The sequence below is a fragment of the Gracilinanus agilis genome, chromosome 6 (assembly GCF_016433145.1).
Source record: "Gracilinanus agilis isolate LMUSP501 chromosome 6, AgileGrace, whole genome shotgun sequence".
Lineage (NCBI taxonomy): Eukaryota > Metazoa > Chordata > Mammalia > Didelphimorphia > Didelphidae > Gracilinanus > Gracilinanus agilis.
The window spans coordinates 56,953,139-56,964,211 of NC_058135.1; positions in this window are offsets into that span (position 1 = coordinate 56,953,139).

The following is an 11,073-nucleotide window of genomic DNA, read 5'->3' on the forward strand; positions in this document are numbered from 1 at the left end:
TCTTTTATAGCCCTTTGAGCATAGTTCCAAATTGCCAGCCAGAATGGTTGGATCAGTTCATAGCTCCACCAGCAATGCATTAATGTCCCAATTTTGCCACATCCCCTCCAGCATTCATTGCTCTTCCCTTCTTTCATTTTAGCCAATCTGCTAGGTGTGAGGTGATACCTCAGAGTTGTTTTGATTTGCATTTCTCTAATTATTAGAGATTTAGAACACTTTCTCATGTGCTTATTGATACTTTTGATTTCTTTACTTGAGAATTGCCTATTCATGTCTCTTGCCCATTTTTCAATTGGGGAATGGCTTGATTTTTTATACAATTGATTTAACTCCTTGTATATTTGAGTGATTAGACCCCTGTCAGAGTTTTTCGTTATAAAGATTTTTTCCCAATTTGTTGTTTCCCTTATGATTTTGACTACATTATTTTTGTTTGTACAAAAGTTTTTTAGCTTAATATAATTAAAACCATTTAATTTACATTTTGTAATTTTCTCTTAACTCTTGCTTGGTTTTAAAATCTTTCCTTTCCCAGAGATCTGACAAGTATACTATTTTGTGTTCACTTAACTTATTTATAGTTTCCCTCTTTATATTCAGGTCATTCACCCATTCTGAATTTATCTTGGTGTAGGGTGTGAGATATTGATCTAAACCTAATCTCTCCCATATTGTTTTCCAAATTTCCCAGCAGTTTTTGTCATAGTGGATTCATGTCCCAAAAGTTGGGCTCTTTGGGTTTATCATACACAGTCTTGCTGATGTCATTAACCCCAAGTCTATTCCACTGATCCTCCTCTCTATCTCTTAGCCAGTACCATATTGTTTTGATGACTGCTGCTTTATAGTATAGTTTAATGTCTGGTACTGCTAGGCCCCCTTCCTTCACATTTTTTTTCATTATTTCCCTTAATATTCTTGATCTTTTGTTATTCCAAATGAACTTTGTTATAGTTTTTCCTAATTCAGTAAAAAAAGTTTTTTGGTAATTTGATAGATATGGCACTAAATAGGTAAATTAATTTGGGTAGAATGTTCATTTTTATTATGTTAGCTCGTCCTACCCATGAACAATTAATGGCTTTCCAATTGTTGAGATCCAGTTTTATTTTTTTGGAAAGTGTTTTGTAGTTGTTTTTGTATAATTGCTGTGTTTGTTTTGGTAGATAGATTTCCAAGTATTTTATATTGTCTAGGGTGATTTTAAATGGTGTTTCTCTTTCTACCTCTTGCTGCTCTAATGTGTTGGAAATATATAGAAATGCTGATGATTTATGTGCATTTATTTTGTATCCTGCAACTTTGCTAAAGTTGTTGATTATTTCTGCCAGCTTCTTAGTTGATTCTCTAGGACTCTAGGGCAAGTCACTTTTAAATTGCCTAGCTCTTATCACCCCTCTGCCTTGGAATTGATTGATTCTAAGACAGAAAGTAAAGTGCAGCTATGTGACTCAGTGGATTGAGAGCCAGGTCAAGAGACAGGAAATCTTGGGTTCAAATATGGCGTTAGACACTTCCTACCTTTGCGACCCTGGGCAAGTCATTCAACCCCCTTTGCCTAACCCTTACTGCTCCTCTTACTTGGAACCAATACATAGTATTGATTCTAAGATTCAAGGTAATGGTTTTAAAAAAAGGCAACAAGCTTCTTATGAGTGCCAAGTTCTATGCTATTTGCTGAGAATATTAAATAAAATGGATAAAAAAAATTACCATCCTCCTGGAGCTTGTATTTTTCTAATAAATGTGTAAAGTAGAAACCAAGCTTTGTGTCTGATGAAACAAAACAGGAAAGAAAATGTCTCATTGATAGAAAACAGAAAACTACAATTACATTCTGTTTGAGGGGGTACAACTTAAAGCTAAAAAAAAGAGGGGGGGCATTAGGCAAATAAAATGTTTTGGATATGTATTTCCATTTCTGTGATCACATTTTCTGGGAACTTAAGACATTTAGTACCATTCTCATTTAAGAGATTGTTTACAATACGAGGACTTTCTTCAGATAATTTCTTCCTTAGGGACTCCTAGACTAATTTTAAAATGTTGCCACAAAACTCATTTGGAAACATTAGATAACACACACCCTTTGCACATGAAGGAGAAAAAGTCTTCTTCACATCTCTACCAGTCAAAATCCTCCCCCTTTTCTTTTCCTAAGTACTACCTCCTACAAGAGTATTTTCTCTGCCTGTCCCCCATGCCTGGAATGCTTTCTCTCTCTCTCCTCTGCTCCAACTATTACTGTCCTCCCTGCCTTTTGTTGTTTTTTTTTTTTTTAAACCCTTACCTTCTGTCTTAGAATCAATACTAAATATTAATTCCAAGGCAGAGGAACAGTAAATGTTGGGCATTTTGGGTTAAGTGACTTGCCTAGGGTCACACAGCTAGAAGATCTGAGGTCAAATTTGTATCCAGGACCTCCCATCTCTAGGCCTGGCTCTCAATCCACTGAGCCACCTAGTTGCCCTCTATTTTCTCAGTTCTAAGGTTGAAGGGGACTGTAAGGGCTATGCAGTTAAAATTAAGTGACTTGCCCAGGGTCAAACAGCCAGGAAGCATCTGAAATCATATTTGAACCCAGGACCTCCCATCTCTAACCCTGGCTCTCAATTCTGAGCCACCTAGCTGCCCAGCTACCTTCCTTTTAAGTCCCAACTAAAATCTTAAATAGGGAAGCTTTCCCCAACCCCAGTCCTTTACCTGTTAATAATTTCCTATTTATTCTGTCTGTAGCTTGCTTTGTATATATTTGTTGACATTTTGTTTTGTCCATTAGATCATAAACTCCTTGTGGGCAGAGACTTTTGCCTCAGCACATAGCACTGTCCCTGGCACATAGTAGGCATTTAATAAATGTTTATCGTTCTATTGATTTATGATTGATTAACCAGAGGCCTTCCCATAGCTACCAGGAAGAAAAGTTTCCTCCATCCCCTGTGTTTTCTGCCCTTCCTTTCTGTTGTAATCTTCCCCCCCTCATAAGTTTTCATTTTATTTCATTTTCATTGGACTCATTTGTGTACTTGTCTCATTCTATTAAGATATATTCTTCTTAGTATCTCCAATACAAAGAGAAAGCACTTTATGGAAAATTTTGATGTTGAATTGAATATTAGCCTTCTCCAAGACCTGTGTCTATCCTACTCTTTTTTCTCCTCCATCCTTCCTCCCTAGAAGTCATTTCTGTGCTTCAAAGGCAGCTTTGTGTTGTGGCCTTCCCTTGAATCATATCCTCAGAGATAAAGCTTGTACTCATTTTAATTGCAACAGAATCCTGTCTTACTCATATTGCTTATCACCTCCAGCACTGAGCACAGGGCTTTACTCATACTATGACAGTGTTCAAATTGTTCTTACGACACATATTTAATTGCAATAGCAATTTGTAATAGATTACACTCTTGCTTTAATAAATCACCATATTAAAATCTAAGGCACAAACTTTAGCTAACATACATTAAGGACCAGAAATTTATAGCTGGAAGGGATCATTAAAACTCTTTAGTCTATCCTGCCTGGTTTGTAGAGTTGGAATTCAAATCTCAAAGAAGAGAAATGATTTACCTTAAGGTTAAATCTGACTCCAAATTCATCATTCCTTCCACTGAATCATGCACAGAACCCTCAACATGAGCTGACATCTTGAAATACATTTGCATCTTCTTCCCACCTCTTGACCAGCCACGTATTAGGGTTTGGAGTACAGTCTGGTGACCATGAAACAGAGGAAAACTAACTGGACCCATATGGGAATTAAACCTTCAACCTTGGCTTCATTAGCACCATTTCCAAACCCTCTGGTCCTCAGACTTTAGCCTAGGGAACAATTTAGCCAGGCCCAAGGCCCCATGGACCTTTTATTTTACTCATGCTTATCAACACACACAAACACACACAGGCACACACATGTACAACCCCCCCCCCCCATCAAGCTTTTGCCTAAGTAAATAACAATGATTATGGATACATTTTAAAATTTGCTCCCTTTTTTGCCTTTTTGATTGTATTTTCTGCTCTATGTTTTTGTATACTTAGATGCAAATTGTAGGTAACAAGTTACAGGATTTTGATATATGTCCATCCTCTTTGCCTCTTGATAAGCCTGAAGAATGGCCACTCCTGATACATAGTTTAGCTCTAAAGAAACAAAGTTATATTATATACATATATGCATGCATATATGTATATAATATATAAAACAAGTTATATTCTGAAGAATTAAAGGCATGTTGGTGTATTGCTTTAAAATTTTTTATTTATTTGTTCATTATATTAAAAGTTTCTAGATATCTCCCTCCCTCCCTGCACTTGAAAAGGTATCATTTGACAAAAAGAAAAATAGATATAATTTACATATATGTGTGCATATGTGTATATGTAAAACAATGTCTTACATGTTTCTTTTTATCAGTTCTTTCTCTGGAGGTATACATTCCATGGCATTGTATCGTCATCAACAAACACTTAAGTGCTTTCAGAATTCTAGATGCGGAGATGAATAATATTAGATATAGATAAGTGACAATATATAGAGATATCTAGCATATATTTTATAATAGAACATAGCATATAATACTATAGAAGGAATAGTATGTAGCATATACAGATATTGATAATATATAGCATATATTTGGTAATAGCATGTAGTATATAATATAGAAAGAATAATATATAGCAGCATATATAGATATAGAAAATTTATGGCATATATAATAATATAGAGAGAGAATAGTACCTATTTGATAATAGTACATAGCATATAATACTATAGAGGGAAGAGTACATGGCATATATAGATATAGATAATATATAGCATATGTTTGATAATAGCATGTAATATATAATATAGAAAGATAATATATAGCAGCATATCTATAGATAATATATAGCATGTATTAGATAATACTATAAAGCATATAATAGCTATAATATATTATATATAATAGTATATATAATAAACAGCATCTAAAGATAATAATGTAGAGCATAATAGTATATAGCATATAATAACAGAAATAAGAGTGCATAGCATATACAGATATAGATAATAGATTATCTGTATCTATAAATAATAGCAGATAGCATATATTGAGTATCAAATAAGTGTGATATTCTTTACTTGTATAAAAATTAAAATTAGTTGCACAAATCTTGGCCTCTGGACATATAGACAATAGTTCTTATGGAAAAGACAGAGTAGTATTAGTTTGCTTGAAGTACAGGTATTTATATCAGCCTTTTATGTGCTGGACACTGTGATACATGCTGAGAATACAGAGATAAACAAGAGGAAACATTCTTGCCTTTCAGGAGCTTATCTTCTGCAGGGAGAGAGAGAGACTATTTGTGTTGGTATATACAAAATAAACAGAAAGTAATAGGGGAAGGGGAGAGGCACTTGCCCTCTAAGAGATCAGGAAAGGCTTCATGTCGAATGGACCCTTGAGTGAAATGAGGGATTCCTAGAGACTGAGATCAAGAGGAAATGCATTCTAGGCATGGGGATGAGCCAGTATAAAAACATGGAGAGATGCTTTAGGATCTCTCCTTGGAAAACAGAGTGATAGGCATGAAAAATAGAAAAAAAACCAGTTTAGCTGTACTGAAGAGTACATGATGGGGATCAAGTCATGATCAGTGAGGGAGGAAAGGTAGGTTGAAATATAGACACTTCCTAGCTGTGTGACCCTGGACCAGTCACTTCACTCAGTTTGCCTCAGTTTCCTTATCTGTGAGATGAACTGGAGGAGGAGATGGCAAAATACACTAGTATGTTGCCAAGAAAACCCCTGCTGGAGTCCCAAAGAGTCAGAAATGACCGATCAATACCATTGTTTCTAGAAAAGGCATGTCAGTCATCTCTCTTATGGCCCCACTCACCACTCAGACACAACTGAACAACAATATTTATCCAAGAAGTAAGAGAGCCACGGAAGTTTAGGTAAGAGGTTAGCACGGTCCTGTGTATGCTTTCAGAAAAACACATTGGTAGCCGTGTGGAGGATAGACTGGAGAAGGGGGAGGCTTGAGGCAGGGGCTATTTCAGTGGTCCTTGTGAGAAGTGTTGAGAGCCTGCGCCAGGGTGCTGGGGAGCAGGAGTAAGAGAAGGGGTCAATGCCAGGATTTGGTAACTAACTGGGTATGAGGGGAGAGTGAGGAGTTGTGGTGATGGCATCTTGCTTGTTATCTTGAGTGACTAGGAGGACAGTGGTGTGGTGGGCTCCTGAGTTGAGAATGTAAGGTGGAAAAATAAAATAAGCTGACGTGTTCTTAGGAAGCATTCCTAGAAATCTAGTGTTTACAGGGACAGAGGCAGTGGCTCCACGTTTTGTCATCCATAGCATATCTAGAGGAGAGGATTCCGGTAGGTTGGTGAGGTGTATATGCCCTTGGGCTTTGTCCTAGAGTTGGAGTCAGAACCATGTCAAAATGAGGAAAGTGAAGGAACTGGGAATGGTTAGGCTCAATCTGGAGGGACATCACAGTCTTTAAGTATTGGAAGGGTTCTTACGTTGAAGAGGGCTATTGAGGACAGAACCAAGATGGGAGTTACAGAGATTTCTAGAGTCAGATTTCTGTCCAATGTGGAGAATTTCCTTACAATTAGGACCGTCTCAAAAAATATATAAACACTCTCAGGAATTGGGTTCCCGGTTCCTAGAAGTGTTCCAGTAGAGGCTGAATAAAGAGTCATCAGCGAGGTTGCAGAAGAGATTTTTGTTTCAAGTAGGAGTTGGATTTGATGACCCAACATCTGTCAACTTCATGAGGCTAGAAATCTGCTTTTTTCTTATGGATTCCTAGGCCAGATTGTGCAGGACCATGAATGCTAGGCTGACAAATTTTTATTCTGTGGGTCCTGGGGAACCACTGAAACAGAGAGACAGACAAAGGCAGAGGCACAAAGAGAATGAGAATGAGTAGGTCACTTAGCACCAATTGCCAGCCCTTACTACTACTCTGTCTTAGTTGTTACTAAGAAAGAGAGGGTCAAAAATAGAGAAACCAAACAAATTAATAATACTAATAATAACAATAAATAAATAAATAGATAAATAAGGGATGATTTGTGTAAGTGTTTTATATTGCTGGAAAGGTGTGAGAAAGGGCAGGAGAACTATTCTGAAATTAGACAAGAGAGTGGAGGATGTGCAGATTTGAGATTTCATCCCCAGTGCAATGCTATTGAGATTCTGCGTAGTTGTGTTAATAAATGTAAGTTTGTCTATTATTTTTTATTTATTCATTTATTTTAAACCCTTACTTTCCATCTTAGAGTCAATACTGCATATTGGTTCCAAGAAGAGGAGAAAGGGCTAGGCAATGCAGGTTTAGTGACTTGCCCAAGGTCACACAGCTGGGAAGTATCTGAGGTCGGATTTGAACCCAGGACCTGGATCTCAAAACACTGAGCCACCCAGCTGCCCTCCTACTTTATTCAATCCTCTCTTTTCTTAAATTCATCCCCTCAGCTGCTAAAATTATTTGCCTAATGCTTAGATTTCATCACATCATTTTCCTTGACACAAATTCTCATGACTTATATAATCAAATATTATTTGATAATTATTTAATCTTTGTAAAATGTTTATTTCAATGTAAATTTTATGATATAGATGTCTATCAGGATAATGTTACATATGTATACATATGTGCATACCTAATTTACAAAGTAGTAATTATAATATTGAAGGTATAGGTTCAAAATTTTTTACTGACAGAGAACATGATAAAAAAAAGTTTGGAGACTACTGAAGTGTCATTTGTACAGTAGTTGTTTTTTTTAAAACCCTTGCCTTCTGTCTTAGAATCAGTATTGATTCCAAGTCTGAAGAGGGGTAAGGGCTAGGCAACTGGAGTTAAGTGACTTATCCAAGGTCACAGCTATAAAGTATGTGAGGCCAAATTCGAATCCAGGGCCTCCTGTCCCTAGACCTGACTCTCAATCTATTGAGCTACCTGGCTGCTCCCCAATAGTGTTATGTGATAATAGCCATTATTTTTATGAGCATCTAGGTAGTACAGTCCTAGAGTCAGTCAGGAAGACTCATCTTCCTGGGTTCAAATCCAGCCTCAGACACTCATCAGCTGTGTGACCCTAGGCAAGCCCTTAACCCTGTTGGCCTCAGTTTTCTCACCTTTAAGATGAGCTGGAGAAGGAAATGGCAAACCACACCAGTATCTTTTTCAAGTAAATCCCAAATGGGGTCACAAAGAGTTGAACAAAACTGAAACAACTCAACAACCATTTATATAGTGCTTTATGGTCAGCAAAGCACTTTATGTAAGTTAACTGATTTGATTATTACAGTAGCACTGTGAGGTAAGTGCTATTATTATTCCCATTTCACAGGTGAGAAAACAGGCTGAGAGTGACTTGATTTGAATTCAGATCTCCCTGATTCTAATCCCAACACTCTATCAAAGGCCTGCTAACTGTGTATATATTTGGCTATAAATGAGTGTTCATGCTGATTTGTTTTCTGAGAATGATTAATTCTTTTAAAATTATAAATGAGGGGGCAGCTGGGTAGCTCAGTGGATTGAGAGCTAGGCCTAGGGGCAAGTCACTGCCCTTACTATTCCTTTGCCTTGGAGTCAATACACAGTATTGACTCCAAGACAGAAGGTAAGGGTTTAAAAAAAAATTAAAGGCGAAAGGCCATATTCCCTCTGAAATGAGATTGAAGAATGGCAAATAATTTTAGCAAGCTAAATTCTTGAAGCCTAATTGTCTCTTCCTCAACACTGAAGAGCTCACTTTCATAGATCTGTGACTTCATCAACATCAATAATATTCCCTTTCCCACAAGCCTCTTCTTGTCCTTGTGTTTCCATAAATCCCCTAGAGAGGCTTTAGTCCTTCTTTCATTTCTGTTCATCTTTGGGGGAAGAGTAGGGCAGCATTGGGGCCACCCTTCTCTATATGACCGACCTTTTCCCAAATTGCCTCCAGAGCTTGCCTGAGTTCAAATCCAGCCCTGGGCAAGTCACTTTAATTCTGTATGTCTCCATTTCCTCAATTGTAAAATGAGAAAAGTAGTATCCACCTCCTAGGGTTGCCATGAGGCTCAAATGAGATAATATATTTGTAATATATTAATAAATAAACTTACTATATTACATCTCTCCTTTCTTTCCCCCCTCCCTTCATTAGCCTCTTGTTTTCATCCAGGATAATCTCAATGGCCATTCTCATAAGAATTTTATAGAAGTGAGAAAGGGGCATGTGAGTTAGTAGTTGGCCTCTCTCTGTTGCAATTTTGAGCATAATATGTCTTGACTTTTTCCATTCTTTGACATTTTCTCCCTTTGGACATAGTTTCAAAATTTCTCCCCAAGTGGCCTCAAAGTTATTGCTTTCGGCCTGTATTCAGCCTTTTTGTATGTGTTTGGTCAGCCTGCTTTTCCTGACTTTTGAATAACTTTACTCTTTTCTCAGCCTAAATCAGAGCTTCCCCTCCAGGTTCAGAAGGGAGAGGGGTAGAGGACTGTGGAAATGCTGGCCTGTCTGATCCCTTTCACATCTATTTGTTGAAGTCCTTCCAGTTTCAATGATTCTGCCTCCAGGGATTCTATGGAGAACCCGTTCAATAATTGAGATCAAACACTATCAATCCTTCATTTCCACCTAACTCCAATGGTGCTGGGTGGTGACAGCAGCCTGCCTACACTTCTCTTGTCCCTTTTGTTGGGGGGAGGGGCCAGCATCCATCTCATTAGTTTAGGAGTATGGCGGGCTTCTTTCTTTTAAATAGATTTATATATATCTATATCTATAGATATACATATATATGTATTTAATACATGTTATCAAATATTTTCCAATTTTTTTTTTTTATCCTGGGACTCCATTCTAGGAGCATAGGGCCACAACCAGTAGGCAGTGGGTCACACTGTTGCTCAGGGTTACCCAGCTGGGAAGTGTCTGAGCCCAGATTTGAACCTAGGACCTTTCATCTCTAGGCCTGGCTCTCAATCCACTGAGCTAGCCCAGCTGCTCCTACTTTAGGTTGCAGTTTCTTTAGCAGATGTAGTTTTTACAGGGTGGGGTTGCTAGCCCCACGCCCAACCCTCCTCCTTTTTTTTATCCAGGCTAGGGACCGTCCTTGGCCCAGGAGTGGTAAGGGTGGGCAATAGGGGTCAAGTGACTTGCCCAAGGTCACACAGCTGGAAGTGTCCGAGGCCGGACTTGAACCTAGGACCTCCAGTCTCTAGGCCTGGCTCTCAATCCACTGAGCCACCCAGTTGCCCCCATTTTCCAATTACATGTAACAAATTTTTAATATTCAATTTTCAAACCCTTAACTTCCATTTTAGAATCAATACTGTGTATATTGGCTCCAAGGCAGAGGAGCAGCAAGGGCGAGACAATGGGAGTTAAGTGACTTGCCCAGGATCACACTGCTAGGGAGTATCTGAGCTCATATTTGAACCTAGGATCTCCCATCTCCAGACCTGGCTCTCTAGCTGCTACTCCCCCCACTGCCACTCCATTCCTCCCAGGCACACTTTTTAAGTTTAATTGGTATGTAAATATTTTATCCATTGCTTTCTTAAGTCTAGATCTAGACCATCAAGGAAACAATAAATCAAAACCTGATCGATCATATTTTCCAATTTCCAAATGTAAATGTTTCAGACACAACAAAACAACTGAACAAACCATAAGCTTCTTCACGTTGTTCCTCCTAAGTCCAGGTAGCCTTAAACTTATTCTCTGAGTGGCCCCGGAATTGGCTGGTTAAAGACCAGTTTGGGGGCTCAGTTGAATTTCCTGAAGAGCCCTTGTTTCCTGCCGGATAATCTCTTTGGGCTCTTCTGCTTTGGCCACATCGCCAGTCACTTGCTATTTACACTTTTCTTTGATCATGCTCCTGCCCAGAGGGCACTGCCTTGCCCATCAAGTCTTATCATGGAAAGCAGTTCCAAGAAGAGAGTCTGGCTGCTGCCACCTTTTTATCTTCATCTTTCTCTGTCCTCAAAAAAACTCATGCCAGCTGCCTGGGCCTTTGTCACTGCCTCCAGGCTTTTAGACTCTTTTCAGGTCCTTTGGCTCAGGAACTT